This window comes from Nicotiana tomentosiformis, chromosome 10, assembly GCF_000390325.3.
Source record: "Nicotiana tomentosiformis chromosome 10, ASM39032v3, whole genome shotgun sequence".
Taxonomy (NCBI): Eukaryota; Viridiplantae; Streptophyta; class Magnoliopsida; order Solanales; family Solanaceae; genus Nicotiana; species Nicotiana tomentosiformis.
The window spans coordinates 63,978,748-64,002,987 of record NC_090821.1 but is presented as its reverse complement, the minus strand read 5'-3'; the positions used below and the strand labels follow the sequence as shown (position 1 = coordinate 64,002,987).

At 41.2% G+C, this 24,240-nt stretch overlaps 1 pseudogene; it reads right to left on the bottom strand.

Moving 5' to 3' along the window:
- Positions 1 to 6,947: 6,947 nt before the first annotated feature.
- LOC104101460 (MADS-box protein 04g005320-like) overlaps positions 6,948 to 24,240 on the bottom strand; it is a 45,241-nt pseudogene continuing 27,948 nt past the window's right edge.

Genomic DNA, 24,240 nt, shown 5'->3' with positions numbered 1-24,240 from the left:
GTAAGAACCAGAAGCTGATGGCAGAACTAGAATTGGAGCCGTGGTCAAAGCAGTCTTGAGCTTCTGAAAGCTCTCCTCGCACTCTTCCGACCACCTAAATGGAGCACCCTTTTGGGTCAATTTGGTCAAGGGCGATGCAATAGATGAAAAACCCTCCACAAAACGACGGTAATAGCCTGCCAAACCAAGAAAGCTCCTAATCTCCGTGGCTGAGGATGGTCTGGGCCAACTCTGCACCGCCTCTATCTTCTTGGGATCCATCTGAATACCCTCGCTGGACACCACGTGCCCCAAGAATGCTACTGAACCGAGCCAAAACTCACACTTGGAGAACTTTGCATTAAGCTTCTCCTCCCTCAATCTCTGTAACACAATCCTCAGATGCTGGGCATGATCCTCCTGGCTACGAGAGTACACCAGGATATCATCAATGAATACAATAATGAACGAGTCCAAATAAGGCTAAAACACAATGTTCATCAAATGCATGAACGTTGTTGGGGCATTAGTCATCCCAAAAGACATCACAAGGAACTCATAATGGCCATATCGGGTCCTGAAAGCTGTCTTAAGAATATCCGAATCCCAGATCTTTAGCTGGTGATACACTGACCTCAAATAAATCTTGGAGAACACCCTTGCCCCCTGAAGCTGGTCAAATAGATCATCAATACATGGCAAATGATACTTGTTCTTGACTGTGGCCTTGTTCAACTGCCTGTAGTCAATGCACATCCTTATAGAACCATCTTTCTTCTTTACAAATTCAACCGGTGCCCCCCAGGGTGACACGCTAGGCCGAATAAACCCTTTATCAAGGAGTTCCTGAAGTTGTTCCTTCAACTCCTTCAACTCTGCCGGTGCCATACGATACGGTGGAATAGAAATGGGCTGAGTGCCCGGCACCAAATCAATATCAAAGTCAATATCCCTGTCAGGCGGCAAGCCCGATAGGTCTGCAGGAAACATATCCGGAAAATCACACACCACCGGAACATAATCAATGGCAGGAGTCTCTGCACTAACATCCCCCACAAAAGCCAAATATGATAGACAACCCTTCTTAACCATCCGTTGAGCCTTCAAGTATGAAATCACTTTACTGGGAACATAGTCTATAGAATCGCTCCTCTCAACCCTCGGCAACCCCGGCATCGGCAATGTCACAGTCTTAGTGTGACAATCTAGAACAGCATGAAATGAAGACAACCAATCCATACCCAATATCACATCAAAATCGACCATACTGAGCAGCAAAAGATCCACTCTGGTCTCCAGACCCCAAATAGTCACCACACATGACCGATATACATGGTCCACAATAAAAGTATCACCCACATGAGTAGATACATGAACAGATGAAACTAAAGACTCACGGGGCATATCCATAAAATGAGTGAAATACGAGGAAACATATGAATAAGTGGAACCAGGGTCAAATAATACAGAAGCATCTCTTTGGAAAACTGAGATAATACTTGTAATCACAACATCTGAAGCAATGGCATCTGGTCTGGCAGGGAGGGCATAGAAATAGGCTTGGCCACCCCTGATCTGTCTCCCCCTCTCGGGCAACCCCTAGCTGACTGGGCTCCACCCTGGGCTGGCTGAGCGGGTGGTGGAGGGGCTGGTGCTGATGACATAGAATGGCTCCTCTGCGGAACAGGACCTCCCACTATACGGGGACACTCTCTCCTTGTGTGACCAAACTATCCACACTCATAGAAACTCCCTAGTGCTGGTGCAGAGGACTAAAGGGATCCCCGAGCCCCGGGATAACTGGCAAAAGGACCTGGCATAGATGAACCCTGACCCAATGGAGCACAGGACGAACTCTGCGCTGGGAGGGCACCGAGAGATGAACGGCCCTGCTGATAACTGTGAGAACCATGACCAGATGATGCACCACAGTGAACTGGATGAGCCGTCTGAGCATGTCTGAAAGGACGACCTCTCCCGTACTGGAACTGACCCCCAAAAGGAGCACCGCAATCCACCCTGTCCACGAGGCCTCTTGGCCTCCCTTTCAACCCTCTCTTGACTGCGAACCATCTCAATCTGACGAGCAATGCCGACAACCTCATCAAAAGTAGCATCAGACACTCTCTCTCTGGTCATAAGCAATCGTAGCTGAAAAGTGAGGCCATCTATAAATCTCTTGATCCTCTCCCTGTTTGTGGGAACCAACCAGATAGGATGACGGGCCAACCCCGAGAATCGCATCTCATACTGCATCATAGACATATCACACTGACGAAGCTGCTCAAACTGTCTGCGCACCTCCTCTTTGCGGGAATGAGGCACGAACTTCTCCAGAAAGATAATAGAGAACTGCTGCCAGGTAAAGGGCGCTGCGCCGACTGGCCTACATCTCTCGTAAGCCTCCCACCAACTGAATGTAGCCCCAGAGAACTGAAAGGTAGTGAATGAGACCCTACTGGTCTCCAGAATACCTGCTATATGGAGTATCCTCTAACACCTGTCCAAGAAACCCTATGCATCCTCTCCCTCTGCACCACTGAAAGATGGAGGCTGGAGTCTCCCAAACCTCTCCAATCTACGCTGCTCATCCTCAGGCATAGAAGGAACCACATAGTCATGAGCAGCTATAACTGGCTGGGCTAGTGGTGCCCCCGGTGTCTGGAGTCCCTGTACTAACTGCTCAGGTGTGCGGGCGGCGGGAGTCTGAGTGCCTCCCCCGGCCTGTGAAGTGGCTGTGGCCGTCGAAACAGAGACCGCCAGAGCAAGGCCGGTGCACATGGTCAGAATCTGAGCTAAGGCCTCCCGAAGGCCAGGAATCACGATGGGCATAGGTGGTGCCTGAGCCGGTGCATCAACAACTTGAATCTAATCCTGATCTAGGGCAACTAGTGGATCTGCAGGTACTGCCAAAACTGCTGTGTGGGCTGCACCTCTGCCCCCATCGTGGCCTCTACCGCGACCTTGGCTTCTCGCGGCCCTGGCTGGTGGTACTGGTGGCTGACCATCTTGCCCCCTAGTACGAGTCCTCACCATCTGTGAGAGAATGAAACAACCGATGTTTAGTTACTAGAATCAACAGATTCGCACGATAAGAATTCAAGAATGTGGAGTTTCCTAAGGATTCTGCAGCCTCTCGAAGATAAGTACAATGTATTCGTACCGATCCGCAAGACTCTACTAAACTCGCTCATGACTCATGAGACCTATGTAACTTAGGCTCTGATACCAACTTGTCACGACCCAAATACCTAACCAGTAGTGATGGCACCTATCGTGGAACTAGGCAAGCCGGCATTCTCAATATGATTTCAATATATAACAGAAGTGAGCTAAAGCATTTAAACTCACTGAGGGTTTACATAATAATGGGGTAAAAACCCAAAACCCAAGTGCGGAATGATAGCCCGACATCGGGGTGTCACTGAGTCATGAGCATCTAACAACCAATCTAAAAACAGAGTCTACTACAGTCTGTGCCAAATGCCAATACAAGAGAGAAAAGATAATAAGAAAGGAGAAACAAGGACTACGGATGTTGGAAGCTACCTCGTAAGTCTCTGATAATCAACTCGCGCACGAACTTAGCGACCGCCAGAACCGTACACACCTGGATCTGCACATGAAGTGCAGGGTGTAGCATGAGTACAACTAACTCAGCAAATAACAGAGTTAAATAAGGATCTGAGAAGCTGTGACGAGCTATGAAAATATAAATCATTTCAAAAGTTTTCAGTAAAGAGTGAACATACTTTCAAATCCGGTGGTATAAGTCAAATCAGTTCGAGCTTAAGTAAAACAGATATGAATCTTCCAAAAATTTTACGACAACAACAGATAACAACTAAGTGCAACAATAAATAAAAGCTAGTACAGCCTCTCAAGGCAGCAGTCACTCAACTCATCTCAACAGCTCATACTCTCGGCTCTCATCCCTCAATACACACTCTCAATAGGTACCTGCGCTCACTAGGGGTGTACAGACTCCGGAGGGGCTCCTTCAGCCCAAGCGCTATATTGTTGCGGCATGCAGCCCGATCCAATATTGTTGCGGCGTGCAACCCGATCTAATAATATATATATATATATATATATATATATATATATATATATATATATATATATATATATATAGCTCGAAGGCTTGTTGCGACGTGAAACCCGATCCATATGCCTCACAGCTCGCAGCTCGGTACTCAGGCCCTATCTCAGTCACTAACCTCTCCAGCCCCTCGGGCTCACGAAATATCATAATAATTAGGCTAAATAGAGAATACAACAAGTATCAACAAGCAATGAGAGGGAACAGTGATATAACACACAAGTAAGATTGTGACTGAGTACAAGACATTAATTAGCAATCAATTCAACAAGTATACGACTGCTGCGGGTCCCAACAGTGATATCATATAGCCTAAGCATGGTTTCTAACATGAAAGGCAGTCAATTTCTCAAAGACAAGGAAAAACAAGTAATAACAATGGCTATTCGACTTTACAATCTCACGGGACGGACCAAGTCACAATCCCTCACGGTGCACGCTTACACGCCCGTCACCTAGCATGTGTGTCACCTCCAAATATTCACATCATACCAATTCTCGGGGTTTCATACCCTTAAAACAAGATTTAAGATTATTACTTACCTCAACCGCGTAGAAATCCTACTTCGAAATGCCCTTACCTATCGAATCGGCCTCCAAATGCCCCGAATATAGTCACAAACAGTACGAGATAGTCAATATAGGCTAAAAAGGATCAATCCCACAAGAAAACTACTAAAATATAGGCTAAATCCGGAATCGGCTTAACCCGGCCCCCGGACCCACATCTCGAAACCCGAAGAAAGTCACAAAATCCAAAAGCCCATTCACTCCCGAGTTTAACCCTACCAAATTTCTCAAAGTCCGACCTCATTTGCCCCTCCAAAACCCCAAAATTCATTCTCCAATTTCCAAGCCCTAATCTCCCAAATCTCACCTCAACCACTCACTAACTAGGTGTAAAAATCAGTGGGAAAACATCATTATTGAAGATAAATAGGCACAAGGAACTTACCTCAGTGATTACTTCAAAATCCCTCTCAAAATCCCAAAACTCCGAGCTAAAAAATGATGAAAATGGTAAAAAATCTCGAAGTCTTCTATTTATAGGTTCTGCCCAGACTTCTCGCACCTGCAACTCTATTTCTGCATCTGCGGGCAAAGCCCCGCTTCTACAGAAAATCATTTAAAAACTGCCTCCGCTCCTGGAATCAAGTGACCGCATCTGCGCTCTTCGCGGGTGCGGGAATCACATCACACCTGCGGTCCAAACTCGCACCTGCGCCCCTAAATCCGCTTCTACGACCATTGCAAGTGCAGAAATGCCATCGCACCTGCGCCCTCTGCCCAGATCCTCCTTAGCCGCATCTGCGGCTCCTCCTTTACTTCTGCGGGCTCACACCCGCGGTTCCCACTCCGCAGGTGCGGTTACACCAATAGCAGCAGCTTCAGCTGCAATTCCTCAACTCCTATCAAGCCGTTAACCACCCGAAATTATCCCGAGGCTTCCAGGACCTCAATCAATTATACCAACAAGTCCTATAACCCGATAGGAACTTAGTCGAACATACGAATCCCTCAAAACAATATCAAAACACCAAATTACACCCGGATTCAAGCCTAAAGAACTTCTAAACTTCCGAATTCCACAATGACGCCGAAACCTACCAAACCACGTCCGATTGACCTCAAATTTGACACACAAGTCAAAAATGACACCACGAACCTACTCCAACTTCCGGAAATCCAATCCGACCCCGATATCAAAATTTTTACTTCCGGCCAAAATTGTCAAAATTTTAACTTTCGCCAATTCAAGCCTAATTCTACTACGGACCTCCAAATGACATTCCGGACACGCTCCTAAGTCCAAAATTGCCTAATGGAGCTAACGGAACCATAAAAATTCAAATCCGAGGTCATTTTCCCAAAAGTCGACATCCGATCGACTTTTCCAATTTAAGCTTCCAATTAAGAGACTAAGTGTCTCAATTCACTCCAAAATCACTCCGGACCCGAACCAACAAACTCGGTAAGACATAATATAGTTATAAAGCATAAAAGAAGCAAAGATTGGGGAAACAGGGCTATAACTCTCGAAACGACCGACCGGATCATTACAGGTGCATCTGGCGGTCCTACCGGCGCGCATCCCAATATCCCGAGGCTTAGTGGTGAGCTGCTTCCTGAGCCGTTCTGCAGCCCCTAGAGTCTCTCTTTCGTATTTATATTCTGTCTACTTTATTTCGGACAATAGTTAGACTTTTGTATATTCTACTAGTTGCTCATACACTTTATATCTAAGTATGCGATTTGTCTTACATTTACTTTCGTTTACCTTTCGATCCATAAAAGTCCCCACTATTATCTTTCAACTCAAATATGAACCTCCACTAACGGCTGTTCAGTCTGACTCAGATATTTTCCACGGTAAAGTCACGTAGACCAAATAAAAGGTCCAAGTTTACTCCTAAATTATCAAATCGGTTTATAGATTACCTTTTGCAATAATTTGAAGCATGCCGTTGAATAATTGAAAGGTCCAAATATACCCATGAATAATTTAAAAAGTCTAAATAATACCCCCATGTGGCTTGCACCATATCAACCGAATCAGATCAACTTTTTAACGGTGGCAAACCGTTAGTGAGAGGGGGCATATTTGAGATGAAATATAACAATGAGACTTTCATTGACCGAAAGCTTAATGAAGGGAAAATATAAGACAAATTGCAAAGTCACGGGTGTATTTAATTTGGACCTTTTACCTTTTTTCTACAACTATGGTGTCCAAGCTGTTAGCTTGAGTACACCTCGACTATTGGAAAGAATATATACTTTCTACCTCTACCAGCACATATACCAAGGTCCATCAATCTAGCACATCTCTACAATAAGGATCATTGTCTCCACATATGCAGTAATATCATGTGCTATTAGCTTGACCTTTTTCTGTTCTCAAAAGCTGAATATTAAACAAAAAGTTTAGTCAAGGTATAATATTGTTACCTTCATCCTCAAAGATTTGTTCATTTTAGTACGAGATTCTTCCTGTTAAAGAAACAAATAGGAAATGCCATTTTTCCTACACACAGTTGAGCAAATAGCAATATCATCTTGATTTCTTAGGAATGAGTATACTGTATGTAGTATGTACCTTTTGTTGAAGTTCAGTAAGTTGATCAAGCATGTGTTGTGTCTGAAAACAAGTTAAAATGAGTCGATTTAGACCTTATTAGATAATTACACAACTTTTCTTTAATTTTGAATAGAGTAATAAGATGTTGCTTTTTTATGTTGAATTTGTATTTAGGAAGAAGTTATCTATGTTAGAAAAAGTATTGCAGAATATGAGGACGAAATTCATTGGATTTAATAACGTAATCAATGTCCTCAAGGAATTTAAGCCTCCCACTTCATTGTTGCGGGGATGATAGTAAAAATCTTACAAAGCCAAATAAAATTGAATACCAGCAATTAATCCGAATTTCACAAGGAACAAATTTTGTGAGTTGTAAAAAAAAACATAGAGAAAAGAAGAAAAAATTTTGTAGTTGTTTTTATGTATATATATCGTCATTGGAGAGACAACATGTATTTATAATACATGTAAATAGACTTAACTCTTGCCAACAAACACCTTTTAAAGCTAAAAGTCACCTTTTAAATTTAAAATAAAACATTTTAAAATGTTTTTATTAAATAAAAATAATACTCCCTTGCGTTTCAGTTTATGTGAACCTATTTTCTTTTTGGTCCGTTCCAAAAAGAATGACCCCTTTCTAAATTTGGAAACAATTTAGCTTAAACTTACAATTCTACCCTTAGTGAGAAGCTTTTATAACCAAACAAATACTTTGGGTCCCCTTTTAACTTATTTAGGATCACAAATTTCTAAGAGAATGTAGTGTAAATTTTAGAAATAATCTTTGCAGAAATCAGAGATGGAGTCAGAATTTCAACTTTATGTGTTATGAATTTTAGAACGACGACTTAAAGTGCTAATAACTGGATTTTAAATTTAATATTTGAATATTATATGAAAGAGAAAGTAATAGTTTAGAGGTGGAGTCATAATTTCAATTTTATGTGTTATGAATTTTAGAACGACAACTTATTAAAGTGCTAAAAATTGGGTTTTAAATTTAATATTTGTACATTTTTAATGAATTTCTTAACACAAATACACTATTTGAGCAAAAGCTACTGGGTTCGACCGAATCTGTTGTCGGGCTTCTGGCTACACCCAGGGGCAACTTAAGTAAATATATGGCCTAAAGCCAAATTTTAATGTGAGACTTAAATTTTTACATATCTAATTTTTTTTTTACCTTTTACATAAAAAAATCCACTTTTGTACTAAAAGTATTAAATATATTTTTAAAAATACCTATGAACCTGTTATTTTTTAAAAAATAGGCCTCTCAAATTTGGGGGCCGAAGGCGTATGCCTTATTATCTACAACATTAGAGCCGTCTCTGGCTATGCCCCTGTTAGAAATCCAGGTAAGGTTATGTAGACCAAATATTGGTCCGTCCTTTCCCTGAATTTCACACATAGCACGAGCTTAGTGCATCGACTGTGTTTTTAAGATAATATAGAGAATGCAGCAATGAGTTAAAAATTACATCTAGTCTTGGTGTAATAAGTATTTAACACACAGATTGTTGTAACACTTCCACTCTTATTTTAAGCTTCAAATACTCCTGGTACGTGTTCTGTTTTCACAAAAGCATAGCAAGCAAATCAATTTGCTCAAAGTTAGTAATCAACATTAACTTTTACTAACTATTTTCAGGTGAAAAACTGAACTATTTCCTAAATTTTCAATAAACTTTAATTTGAGGAATTATGATGCTCGAGTAAGAAGAACGAACCTGTGAATCTGTTGAAGGTTGGCTTCCTTCCACTGCAGCATAATTGTATCTGTGGTATCTCTCCAGTGTCGTGGACATACTAAAAGGGCAAGTTACAGAATAATATATAAGACATTGGTTAAGATAATTAGATGTATTTTTGGAATTATCATAAACATGTTTTGTTGTACTTTTTATCATTGATTGGCAAAGAAGCCATAGATTTCTGAAGGTAAGTGTACTAAGGCAAGAGAATGAATCAACTACTCTGTAATGAAAACAGAATTTAAAGCTCCAAAAAGTGTTGGACACTAAACTTTACTAATGAGAACCTCTTTTATACCACGTGTTGATTATAACAACAGTAGCAACTATAAACAGACTCGTGACAATGATAAGGCGATACCCTATGCTCTCTCGTGATTCCTACTATAATCAAAAGACTAAAAGCTCTACTAAGATAGATCGCCAAATTAGTTAATTACAAGTTTTGCCTTTTAAAGTGCTAGTCGCGTAGGGGGTATTTGGGCCAAGCTGAGTCGGAAATACTTTGATAACTCAAGGTTGATATTAGGGAAAGGACAGTGAGGGGAAGAGGAGCCGTCCTCGGCCAGCATTTTATTGTTAGCCACAACAGACAGACATGATTTTGTAGTTCAAGCAACTTCATTACTTTTGTGTACGCACCAGACGACAGGCCTTTTGAAGGTTCCTTATAAGGACCTATTCGCTCTGTAATCTTTCACTTTTGACCACTTGATTGCTCCTCTTTTCAGTAGGCACCATGAGAGAACCTTAAATTACATACCAGACTTAAATGAAAGATTGTCACCAATCCCCAAAATGAATGTCATACTTAGCTATTTAGAAATAATTTAACTTTAAATTTCTTATTTTAACCTTAATAAGATGATTTATAATCACATGTCTTTTTCTCTTCCATTGTTTCTTCAATATTCACGTTCTCTTCAGTGCCAAACGCAGTTATAATTCTCTCTTCCAGTTACCACTCTCCGCACTATCCCCAGCTTATCAGTATTTTTAAGCTTTGGCAATCTTCTTCAGTGATCTTACTTTAATTACCTAAACTGTAATTAGATATTATATAACACAAAATGGACATATGAACAGGAAAATACTCAATGGTTGATAGATAGATACCATATATATGGGGTTTATAGTATACCACGGCAAAACTTTACATGCTCCCGGTGTTTACAATGAATTATCAATGTCTTAGTATACATTAGTTTGATGTAAACTTCAGATGGTAGTAAGTTTTGTCCTAAATATATCTTCTTCACCTATTATATATAGTATCGGTATCCATGTACATGTCTCAGTATTTATGCGCACAAGAAACTTCCAACTATATGTTTCTTTGTCATTGTTGAAGTGTGTGGTTGTGATGACCCGATATGTTATTTTTAATTTTAACCTTCGTTTATGTATTCTGAAACCTCGAATAGCTCCATTCAGTATTCCTCGATTTGCATGTGCAATCCGAATCTTTTTCCGAAAAATTTTATGTGAAAAACCAAAGAAAATATGAAATTTTACCTTTAAAACTCATTTGACTTGACTTCGGTCAATGTTTTGAGCAAACGGATCCGGATCAGGATTTTGACGGTTCTGGTGGGTCCGTATCATGATTTGCGACTTGGGCGTATGCCCGGAATTAAATTTAGAAGTCTCTAACTTGAATTATCGCCATTTGACGGAAACTAGAAATTTAAAGGTTTAAAGAATTCTTAAATTTGGTCATAATTATATTTTTGTTGATACCCGGTCTCGATTTGGATTCCGAGAGTTCGATCAGTTTCGTAACAATATTTATGACTTATGTACAAACTTTGAAGTTATTCCAAGGTGCGTAGGCACTTTTTCCGTTAGCTATACAATCAAGCAAGTTATACAATCAATTTGGATAGATTTGAGCTGTCCGGAGGTCAATTAAAGCAAGAACGCTATTTTGGAATATCGGCATAACTTCAAAAAGATAAGTATCTTGCCTAACCTTGTGTGAGAGATTTACCCCTTAGGCATTCAGTCTTATTTGGAAATTGTGTGATTGAAAATCATGTACGCGAGGTGACGAGTACGTACTTGGTTTATATGTGCAATTTATACCAGTTAAAATTTGTAGACACCCTTATATATTAAATTAAAAAATTATTGAAACATAGTAAATCCTTTATTTGTCATGTCTCGTTCCTTGTTTGTCGAGTTTGTATTTTATATGATAATTTGGGGTGATTGCCACTTGGATTTTATGTGAATTCCGTGTGTTTGTTGATTTGATATTTCTTGGAATTAATTTCATTATGGATTTTTCATCTGTAAATAATTAATTAAATAAGCTTAAAAAGAGGCGTTAGTATATTTATCAAAAATTTGGATTAAAGAAGGTGTTGTCCTATATTGAGTTACTTTTCCATCTCTGTTATTGTTTTTGAGGTTTTATATACGTTGTGTGGAGCCTTGGGCTATTTGCTTTGAAATTAATTGATTTTTGTTGTATCTTTGGAGTTGGTTGTGGCAGGTGGTCAAATTGTGATATGAATTGTTGTATTGTGTTTTCGTTTAAACACACTCCTTGATGTTATTTATGCTTCCTACCTTGTTTGTTAATGATATACATGTGCTTGGTAAGGAAGAGTGTAAAGCACGAAGGGTGATGCCATGTCATTTGAGAGTGTAAAGCACGAAGGGTGATGTCGTGCCATTTGAAAGTGTAAAGAACGAAGGGTGATGCCATGCCATTTGCGAGTGAAAAGCACGAAGGGTGATGCCGTGCCATTTCAGTTATATTATCATGTAAGGAAAAGTATAAAGCACAAAGGGTGATGCCGTGTCATTCTTAATATGCACGAAGGATAATGTCGTGCCATTTTATTTATATTATCATGTGAGGATGAGAGTAAAAGCACGAAAGGTGATGTCATGCCATTATTTTTATATTATCATATGTTCATGGCACGAAGGGTGTTTCCGTGCAGGCGAGGACAAGAGAGATACATTATATTGTGATATCTTTTCGTTGTGTATACATTCATGCCTTTATCTTGAGTTGTTATTATGCACTTATATTTTCTATATGTCTTGTAGTCGTTATTGCTTCCTGTGTGCCTCCCACTTTATTTCGTTTATTGTTATTGGCATTTCTCCAACCTTGTTAGTACTGTTATATGTATGCACGATGAGAAAGAGATAAATGCACGAAGGGTGTTGCCGTGCCAATTGATTTGATATATATATATATATATATATATATATAGGTGAGATTGAGACAAGTGCACGTAGGTATTACCGTGCTATTCGATACGATATGTTGAATATATTTCTCACACCAGAAAAGTTAAATGAGGTGTCATATGGTGACTTTTACTTGAAAGAATTATATTCGAAAGGTATTTACTTGAAAGAATTATATTCGAAAGATATTTACTTGAAAGAATTATATTCATAAGATATTTATTTGAAGGAAGTATATTCGGGATATATTTAATTGTACGGATTACATTCTAAAAATTTTTATTTAAAAAACTTGTCACGACCCAAACTCACCTATAGGTCGTGATGGCGCCCAACATCCCAGCTAGGCAAGCCAACTAATGATTTAAACATATATTCATTTCTTTAAAAAAAATTTGAGTAATCAAACACTTCGAAATTTCAAAAATTAAAAATGATATGAGAAAACAAGATAAATTAAAAACCCAAGTAAATACTTAAATTCACAAATTCTACTGGTGTGTGCCAATACCTGGTGTCACAAGTGTATGAGCATCTAGTAGATTATACAAAATTCTAAATACTGTCTGAAATAAAATAAATAAAATACAAGTACAAGAAGAGGTACTAGTTGTTGCAAAACGGCTCAGAAAGGCAGCTCGCCACTAAGCCTCTGGATAACGTGGGTGTGCACCGATAGGTCCTTCGATAGTACCTGTCTCGGGTCCTGCACAAAAAGTGCAGCAAGCGTAACATGAGTACGTAAACAACGTATACCCAGTAAGTATCAAGCCTAATCTCGAAGAAGTAGTGACGAGAGGTCGACTTTGACACTCACTGTGGGTCAATAAAAATAGAATATATTGAATTAAACATGATTTTTAGATGAACAACAATAATTTTCCTAACAAGCAGAAATAATTGATTCCTTACATTTCAAAAATTTCTAATTTATCAATTAACTTCACAAGCAGCATTTAAAATATCAAGGTATTGTGTAATTATTATTATTAGGCACGATTTCTGGCGAGGTCGTACGGCCCGATCCAGAGTGTCGTGTACACTGCTGAGGGACGTGCGGCGCGATCCATAGATGCATCTATACTGCCGAGGTGTTCGGCCCGCTCTACAAGAAAGGAGGATATTTTCTTATGAACATCCGGAATGAGAAGTTATTATAATATTAACATGTAGGATGTTCAATCTTTATTAATAATTCAATAATTTACACAAAATTCGAGTATATGAAGTTTCGATCTTTTACTATTTCCTCAAACAATTTACAATATAATTCCAGTAATTTAATAAAATAAAAGATGTAATTATCACGAGTAATTCATAATTTGAGTCTTAACTATCCGGACATAGCATAATTAGTAGCTACGCACGGACTCTCGTCACCTCGTACGTACGTAGCCCCCACAATTAGCAACAATTATTAATGTGAATCACCTATGGGGTAAATTCCCTCTTACAATGTTAGGCAAGAGACTTACCTTATCTCAAAGCCCACTTTCCGATCACAATGTCGCGTAAAAATCCCAATTCGGTGCCGAAATATCCGAAACAATCCAAATGTTATATAAAATAATTAATACATATTCGAAAATTCAAAATTAGACTATTAAATAAATTATCCTATCCAAAATGGTAAATTCCTAAAATTTACCCCAGACCCGAGTGCCCGAATTCTGGAAATGTTCGGAGCAAAATATTACCCATAATCTCAAGAACTCAAATATAAATTTCCATCCAATTCCATAACTATTTTCGTGGTTAAAATCTCATTTTTGTCCGATTTCCAAGATTTACAGGTTATAATCTACCCATAATCTATGTATTTAACTCAAAGTGTGTAGAATTAATTTACCTTCAAGTTGCTAGTTGAAATCCTCTCTCAAAAAGCTCCAAAATCGCCCCAAAAAAGCAAAAAATACGGGCTAAAAATGGATGAGCCTCGTTCCCTTTAAATCATTCTGCCCAGCACCATTTTCGCATCTGCGGTGCCTGGGCCGCATTTGCGGCGTCGCTTTTCCGCCAAATATGCCGCTCCTGCGGCTCAAGCCGCTTCTGCGCCCATTGCCCTCGCACCTGCGCCTTCGCAGGTGCGGAAAATTGTTCGCTCCTACGGTCCTGGGCTGCCTTGGCCTGCTCGCTTCTGCGACTCGTCTCTCGCACATGCGTGCTCGCACCTTTCACTGGCCAAGCGCAGGTGCGATTCTGACAACAGTTGGGAGCTTCAGCTTTGGCTCCCAATTTCCAACTTGGTCCGAGACTCGTCCGATTGACACTCGGGGCCCCCGAGGCCCCGTCCGAACATCCCAATAAGTTTAAAACCATAAAACGAACTTGCTCGAACTCTCGTAACGCCCGAAACAACATTAAAACTAAAGAATCACACCCCAAAACCAATTGAATCAAACTTATGAACTTTAAGTTCTTTAATTTACTCCCAACGCGCCGAAACGTACTTAAACTACTCGGAATGATGCCAAATTTTGCGTGCAAGTCTTAAATGACATTACGAAACTATTCCCGATCTTGGAATTCTAAACGTACTTCAATAACTCCAAAATCTACTCCAAACCAAATTTAAAGAATATTAAACCTTCAAATAGTTGATATTCACTATTAAGCCCCGAAACGCTCCCGGGTTGTCCAAAACCCGATTCGAACATACGCCCAAGTCCAAAATCATCATACGAACCTATTGGAACCATCAAATCCCGATTCTGGGGTTGTTTTCTCAAAAAGTTGACCGAAGTCAAACTTGGGCTTTTAAAACCAAATTAAGGAACCAAGTGTTCTGATTTTAACCCGAATGATTTCAAATCACGAACCAACCATCCCCGCAAGTCATAAATTAATAAAAGCACATACGAGGAGTTTTATTTAGGGGAGAGGGGTTCTAAAAGTCAAAATGACCGGTTGGGTCATTACATTCTCCACCTCTTAAACAAATATTCATCCTCGAACGGGTTTAGAATTATACCTGGAGTACTGAATAAGTGTGAATATCTGCTCCGCATGTCCTCCTCGGCCTCCCAAGTCGATTCCTCGACTGGTTGGCCCCTCCACTGGAATTTTACCGCAGTAATCTTCTTGGACCTCAACTGGCGAACATGTTTATCAACAATGGAAACTGGCTCCTCTTCATAACCCAAGCTCTTATCTAGCTGAACCGTGCTGAAGTCTAACACATGCAATAGGTCGGCATGATTCTTCCGGAGCATAGATACATGGAAATCCGGATGAACTCCTGATAGACTGTGAGGCAAAGCAAGCTCATAAGCAACCTCCCCAACTCGTCTCAACACCTCAAATGGTCCTAGAAACCTTGGGCTCAACTTGCCCTTCTTCCCAAATCTCATGATTCCCTTCATCGGCGAAACCTTCAAGAGAACTTTTTCACCCACCATAAACGATAAATCACACGCTTTCTGATCCGCGTAACTTTTCTGCCTGGACTGTGTTGTACGAAGTCGCTCCTGAATTAATTTTACCTTTTCCAAGGCATCCTATACCAAATCAGTACCATGTAACTTAGCCTCACCGGCCTCAAACCATCCGATAAGCGAACGACATCGCCGAACATATAAAGCCTCAAATGGAGCCATCTCGATGCTGGATTGGTAACTGTTATTATAAGCAAACTCGGCCAAAGGCAAGAAACGATCCCACTGACCTCCAAAGTCAATCACACATGCCCTGAGCATATCCTCCAAAATTTGAACTTTCCGCTATGACTGCCCATCGGTATGCGGATGAAAGGTTGTGCTGAGCTCTACACGAGTCCCCAATTCACTCTGTACTAATCTCCAGAAATGTGAAGTAAACTAAGGGCCTCTATCTGATATGATGGAAATTGGCACACCGTGCAACCGAACTATCTCCTGTATATAAATCTGGGCCAACCTCTCTGAAGTATACATAGTCACAACCGTAATAAAGTGTGCCGACTTGGTCAACCTGTCGACAACAACCCAAACTGCATCAAACTTTTGCAAGGTCCGCGGAAACCCAACTACAAAGTCCATAGTAATGCGTTCCCATTTCCACTCTGGTATAGTGATCTGCTGAAATAGGCCACCTGGCCTCTAGTGCTCATATTTAACTTGCTGGCAATTTAGACACCAAGCTACATACTCAACTATGTCATTTTTCATCCTCCGCCACCAATAATGCTACCTCAATTCACGATACATTTTCGTAGCACCTGGATGAATAGAATACCGAGAACTGTGTGCCTCCTCTAGAATCCTTTTCCTCAGTCCATCCACATTAGGAACACATAAACGATCCTGGAGTCATAGAACACCATCCGCACCAATAGTAACTTCCTTAGTACCTCCCCGTAGTACCGTTTCTCGAAGAACCATTAAGTGTGGATCGTCAAACTGGCGAGCCTTGATCTGCTCAAATAGTGAAGACCGGGCCACAACACACGCAAGTATTTGGCTGGGCTCTGAAATATCTAGTCTCACAAGTCTGTTAGACAAGGACTGAATATCCAAAGCTAATGGTCTCTTCTCTGCTAAAATGAAAGCTAAACTACCCATACTCTCCGCCTTTCTACTCAAGGCGTCTGCAACCATATTTGCCTTGCCCGGATGATATAAGATAGTAATATCATAATCTTTTAGTAACTCAAGCCATCTGCGCAGCCTCAAATTTAGGTCCCTCTACTTGAATAAATGCTGCAAACTGCGATGATCAGTGTAAACTTCACAAGACACCCCATAAAGATAATGCCTCCAAATCTTAAGAGCGTGAACTATTGCAGCTAACTCCAAATCATATACCGGATAATTCTTCTTGTGGGGTTTTAGCTGACATGAGTCATATGCAATAACTCTCCCCTCCTGCATTAATACACAACCCAAACCAACGCGTGAAGCGTCACAATACACTATATATATCCCCGAACCAGAAGGCAAGACTAACACTGGTGCTGTAGTCAATACTGTCTTGAGCTTCTAAAAGCTCACCTCACAATCATCGGACCATCGGAACGGAGCACCCTTCTGGGTTAATTTGGTCAAAGGTGCTGCAATAGATGAAAAGCCCTCCACGAACCGACGATAATAACCTGCTAAACCTAGGAAACTCCTGATCTCAGTCGCCGAAGTGGGACGATGCCAATTTTGAATTGCCTCGATCTTTTTAGGATCAACTTTACTGCCCTCGACCGATACAATATGCCCCAAGAATGCTACAGAATTTAGCCAAAACTCACATTTGGAGAACTTAGCATATAACTTTTGTTCCCGCAGTGTCTAAAGCACCACTCTCTTATGCGACTTGTGATCTTCCTTACTGCGCGAGGAAATCAAAATATCATCAATGAAGACAATGACAAACGAATCAATATATGTCCTGAATACCCTGTTCATCAAATCTATAAACGCCGTCGGGGTGTTAGTTAATCTGAAAGACATCACTAGAAATTCATAATGACCGTATCTAGTCCGGAAAGCAGCCTTCGGAACATCCGAATCCCGAATATTCAACCGGTGGTACCCCGACCTCAAGTCGATATTAGAAAACACCCTAGCACCCTGCAACTGGTCAAATAGATCATCAATACGCGGCAACGGGTACTTGTTCTTAATGGTGACTTTGTTCAGTTGGCGATAGTCAATACACATTCGCATAGTTCCATCCCTTTTCTTCACAAATAATACCGGTGTACCCCAAGGCGATACACTCGGTCTGACGAACCCTTTTGCTAGTAACTCCTCAAGTTTTTCTTTTAATTCCTTTAATTATTTCGGAGCCATGCGATACGTTGGATAGATATAGGTTGGGTATCTGGAGCCAAGTCAATACAAAAATCAATATCACGATCTGGTGGCATGGCTGGAAGATCTGAAGGAAATACATCGGATAACTCCCGAACTACAGGCAATGAATCAATAGTCAGAGTCTTTGCAGTAGTATCCCAAACATAGGCTAGATAAGCCAAACAACCCTTCTCGACCATATGTCGAACTTTTAGAAAGGAAATAACATGATTAGATGTGCTGACAGACGAACCCTTCCACTCTAACCTAGGAAATTCCGGCATTGCCAAAGTAACAGTTTTAGCATGGCAATTTAGGACAGCATGATATGGGGATAGCCAGTCCATGCCCAGGATAATCTCGAAGTCAGTCATATCAAGCATCAGAAGATCTGCTCTAGTCTCATAACCACATAATGTAACAACACAAGACCGATAGATCTGATCCACAACAACAGAATCGCCCATAGGAGTGGACACATAAATAGGAGTACTCAAGGACTCTCGAGAAACACCCAGGAAATGAGCAAATAGAGATGACACATATGAATACATAGATCCTGGATCAAATAATACAGAGGCATCTTTGCCGCGAACAAAAATAATACCTGTAATCACGGCATCTGAGGCATCTGCATCTGATCTGGATGGAAAAGCATAGAACCGAGCTGGAGCGCCAACTAGATGGCCTCCACCTCTAGGACGACCCCTACCCACCTGACTTCCACCTCTGGGTGGTCGGATGGCTGGTGGAGCAACTGGTGCGGTAATCATAGTCTGCTGACCTTGTTGCATTGGTCTGCCCCGAAGCCTGGGGCAGAATCTCCGCATGTGATTGGAATCCCCGCACTCGTAACAACTTATCGATGCGATGGGCTGCTGACTAGAAGTCTGACCTTGGGGACCTGAATACCCACTGGAAGAACCCTTAATAGCTGGTGGGCGATAAGAACTCTCTAGCATAGTACTGAAATAAGGTCGTACTGGGGCACCCCGAGGAGGCGGTGGTGCTGGATATGGGGGCCTGCTGGACTACCCTCTCACGAATTGACCTCTACCCCTAGACGGAGTACCTCTAAACTCTCCAGAATATCTAAACCGCTTATCCCTCATAACCTGCTCTCGGCTACGCTGATGCACACCTTCAATCCTTCGGGCTATCTCCACAACCAACTCGTAAGAAGTCCCTATCTCAACCTCTCGGGCCATGGTGGCCTGAATGCCAGTATAAACCCGCAACAAACCTCCGCACTCTCTCCTCCTCGGTAAGGAGTATCATAAGTGCATGGCGAGATAACTTAGAGAACCTCGCCTCATAATCGGTCACTGATATCTGACCCTGCTGGAGCTGCTTAAGCTGGAACCGCAACTCTTCACTCTGGGAGGGTGGAATGTACCTGTCCAAGAAAATATGGGTGAACCTGTCCCAAGTCATGGGAGGAGAATCTGCTGGTCTGCCTAGAAGATCAGACTTCCACCATCGACGGGCTCTGCCCTCCAGCTGAAAAGTAGCAAAGTCTACCGCATGAGACTCTAATATCCTCATGTTGTGCAGTCTATCCCTGCACCAATCAATAAAGTCCTGGGGATCCTCATGTCGCTCACCTCCAAAGACAGGAGGATGTAGTCTAGTCCATCTGTCCAATAGCTTCTGCGGCTCGGCGGCTGCAGCTGGTCTGGGCTCAGGTGTAGCTGCTGCCACTGGCTGGACTTCACCCACGGGTAGTGCACCCTGGGTCTGATATACTACAACTGCCTGCCATGAGCATGTGCGGTAGGGGTCTGTGCTCCCCCGCCTGCCTGAAATGTGGCTGGGTATGCCGGAAATAAACCGGCCTGAGTCATAGTGTCCATGAACCGCAACATACGGCCCATGACCTCCTGGAATCCCGGTGCATACGTGAAATCTACCGGAGCTGGCTCTGCTACGGGCACCTTGCCCTGTTCCTCAATAATAGGATCCTCTGATGGACCCAGTGGTGGCATAACTGGAACAACTCTGGGAGATCCTCGTCCCCTACTATAGGCTGGAGCCCTCCCTCGGCTTCTGCCCCAGCCTCTAACAACAGGGGGAGTAGCGCTTCCCTGGTCTGGAACTTAATTAGAGCGTGTTTTCACCATCTATGAGAGAATAAGAGAAAGATATTTAGTACTACATTATTTGCACGATGGGAGATGAAGAAAGGTAGTTTTTCTAACATCCTATAGCCTCTCGAAGATAAGTACAGACGTCTCCGTACCGATCTGTAAGACTTTATTAGGCCTGCTCATAATTTGTGACACCTACGTGAACCTAGTACTCTAATACCATGTTGTCACGACCCAAACTCACCTATATGTCGTAATGGCGCCCACCCTATAGCAGAACGGCTCATAAAGGCAGCTCACAACTAAGCCTCTAGATAACATGGGTGCGCGCCGATAGGTCCTCCGATAGTACCTGTCTCAGGTCCTGCACAAAAAGTGCAGCAAGCATAGTATGAGTACGTAAACAACGTGTACCCAGTAAGTATCAAGCCTAATCTCGAAGAAGTAGTGACGAGAGGTAGACTTTGACATCACTATGGGTCAATAATATTACAATATAATATATTGAATTAAACATGATTTTTAGATGAACAACAATAATTTTCTTAACAAGCAAAAATAATTGATTTTTTACATTTCAAAAATTTCTAATTTATCAATTAACTTCACAAGCAGCATTTAAAATATCAAGGTATCGTGTAATTATTATTATTAGGCACGATTTCTGCCGAGGTCATACGACCCGATCCAGAGTGTCGTGTACACTGCCGAGGGACGTGCGGCGCGATCCATAGATGCATCTATACTGCCGAGGCGTTCGGCCTGCTCCACAAGAAAGGAGGACATTTTCTTAAGAACCTTCGGAATGAGAAGTTATTATAATATTAACACGTAGGATGTTCAATCTTTATTAACAATTCAATAATTTACACAAAATTCGAGTATATGAAGTTTTGATCTTTTACTATTTTCTCAAACAATTTACAATATAATTTCAGTAATTTAATCAAATAAAAGATACAATTATCACAAGTAATTTATGATATGAGTCCTAAACTACCCGGACATAGCATAATTAGTAGCTACGCACGGACTCCCGTCATCTCGTGCGTACGTAGCCCCCACAATTAGCAACAATTATTAATGTGAAACACCTATGGGGTAAATTCCCTCTTACAAGGTTAGGCAAGAGACTTACCTTGTCTCAAAGCCCACTTTCAGATCACAATGTCGCATAATAATCCCAATTCGGTGCCGAAAATTTCGAAACTATCCAAATATTATATAAAATAATTAATACATATTCTAAAATTGAAATTAGACTATTAAATAAATTATCCTATCCAAAATGGTAAATTTCTAAAATTTACCCCGGGCCCACATGCCCGGATTCTAGAAATTTCGGAGCAAAACGTTATCCATAATCTCAAGAACTCAAATATACAATTTCCATCCAATTCCATAACCATTTTCATGGTTAAAATCTCATTTTTGTCAAAACCTAGTTTTTTCATCTAAACCCTAGATTTCCAAGATTTACAGGTTATAATCTACCCATAATTTATGTATTTAACTCAAAGTGTGTAGAATTAACTTACCTTCAAGTTGCTAGTTGAAATCTTCTCTCAAAAAGCTCCAAAATCCCCCCAAAATGGAGGAAATACGGGCTAAAAATGGTTGAGCCTCGTTCCCTTTAAACCATTTTGCCCAGCAGCATTTGCGGCATCGCTTCTGTGACAAATCTGCCGCTCCTGTGGCTCAAGCCGCTTCTGCGCCCGTTTCCCTCGCACCTGCGCCTTCGCAGGTGCGGAAAATTGTTCGCTCCTGTGGTCCTGGGCAGCCTTGGCCTACTCGCTTATGCAACTCGTCTCTCGCACCTGCGGCTGGCCAAGCGCAGGTGCGATTCTGACAGTAGCTGGGAGCTTCAGCTTTGGCTCCCAATTTCCAACTTGGTATGAGCCTCGTCCGATTGACACTCGGGGCCCCCGGGGCCCACCCGAACATACTAACAAGTTTCAAATCATAAAACGGACTATCTCGAACTCTCGGAATGCCCGAAACAACATTAAAACTAAAGAATCACACCCCAAAACCAATTGAATCAAACTTATGAACTTTAAGTTCTTCGATTTACTCCCAATGCACCGAAACATACTTAAACTAGTTGGAATGATGCCAAATTTTGCGTGCAAGTCTTAAATGACATTACACAACTATTCCTGGTCTCGGAATTCCAAACGGACCTCAATTACTCAAAAACTTACTCCCAACCAAATTTAACGAACATTAAACCTTAAAATAGTTGATTTTCACTATTAAGCCCCGAAACGCTCCCGGGTTGTCCAAAACCCAATTTGAACATACGCCCAAGTCCAAAATAATCATACGAACCTATTGTAACCATTAAATCCCGATTCCGGGATCGTTTTCTCAAGATGTTGACTGAAGTCAAACTTAGGCTTTTAAAACCAAATTAAGGAACCAAGTGTTCCGATTTCAACCCGAACACTTTCAAATCCCGAACCAACCATCCCCGTAAGTCATAAATTAATAAAAGAACATACAGAGAGTTTTATTTAGGGGAACGGGATTCTAAAAGTCAAAATGACCGGTTGGATCATTACAAAACCCATAGATAAAAGATGTATATTTTGAAGGACTTGATTAATTGGTTGTACTTGTGTTTATTATTCGTTTGAGAAATATTTATGGTGTTCTTGTTGCCTTGCTGTTTATGTCAAAAGTTGATTATTGTTGCCATCACTTCTATTTGTTTTCTATTATTTTTGTATGCTATATTGCACATGTTATTTGACTAATGAGTGTCTTGATTGTACATCGTCACTACTCTACAAAGGTTAGTCTTGATACTTACTCGGTACCGACTGTGGTGTACTCATAGTACACTTTTGCATATTTTTGTGTAGAGCCAGGTATTGGAGATATCGGATTTGGGCAGAGATTAGAGTGTGATCGCAAGGATTCAAGGTAGGACTGCTTGGTCGTCGCAGTCCCTTGGAGTCTTTCCATTATATTGTACTATCAACTCTTATTCAAATAGTATTATATATTCGATCCTTGAGATCATTGAATGTATTTAGTTAGAGTTTGTGACTCTGTATTACCAGTCTTGGGAGGTTGTTATAATTATATGTTTAAAAAAATGGCTCGAAATAAAATTGTAATCGGCTTATCTAGTCATAGAGACTTAGTGTCATCATGACGCCTGTGGTGGGATTTTGGGATGTGACAAGTTGGTATCAGGGCTCTAGGTTTATAGGTTCTACGAGTCACGAACGAGTCTAGTAGTCACTTGTGGATCAGTACGGAGACGTCTGTACTTATCTTCTAGAGGCTATAGAGCTGTTAGGAAATTTCCACTTCTTTCATTCATGTCATGCGGAATTTGTTGATTTTGGAGTTTGAGCCTTTATATCTCTATTCTCTCATGGATGGTGAGGAGACGCGCTACCGGGTCAGCTACTGGTCCTGGAATTTCGAACCTGTGACTGGTATTGCACAGGTGCGATGGTCGCAGAAGTGACAAATGAGTCGCAAAAGAGTGAAGGGGAGCTGGGCGTGAGGATCGCAGGTGCGAGTGCTTGGACGCACCTGCGCAATCGCAGATGAGGTTCAAGTGCGCAGAAGCACGATCGCAGATGTGGCTTCAAGATCGCAGGTGTGAGGGATTGTTGGGTTAGTCATTTTCGCAGAAGCGAAGTGTTTACCGCAAAAGCGGTGGTCGCAGATGCGACGAATTATCCGCAAATGCGGAATAGCTGGACAGAAGCTATATTATCGAGGGTTTTGGTTCTTTCTTCATTTTGGGAGCTATGGAGCTCGGATTGAGGCGAATCTTGAAGCAATGTTCACCTTATAAATTGGGGTAAGTGTTCTCTACTCAGTTTTGGTTATATTTCATGAATCTACCTTCATTTTTGGTAATTGGATTGTGAATTTTAAAGAGGAAATTGGGGAGTTTTGGCCTAAAGTTTCATAATATGAAGTTTTGAGTTTTGAACATCAAATTGGAGTCGGATTTGAGAGAAACTAGTATGGTTGGACTCGTAATTGAATGGGTTGTTGAATTTTGTAAATTTTGTCGGATTCTGAGGTGCGGGTGCGGGTTGGGCTTTTGGCCGATTTTGGGGTTTTGATTCAAGATTTGATCTTTTTTTATCGAGATTGGTTCCTGTAGCATTATTTGATGTATTTGAGTTATTTTTGGTTAGTTTTGAGCCGTTCGGAGGTCGGAACATGCGGTATGGCATCTTTGGAGCATCGTTTGGCTTGCTAGGCATTGGTATTGGCTTGTTCG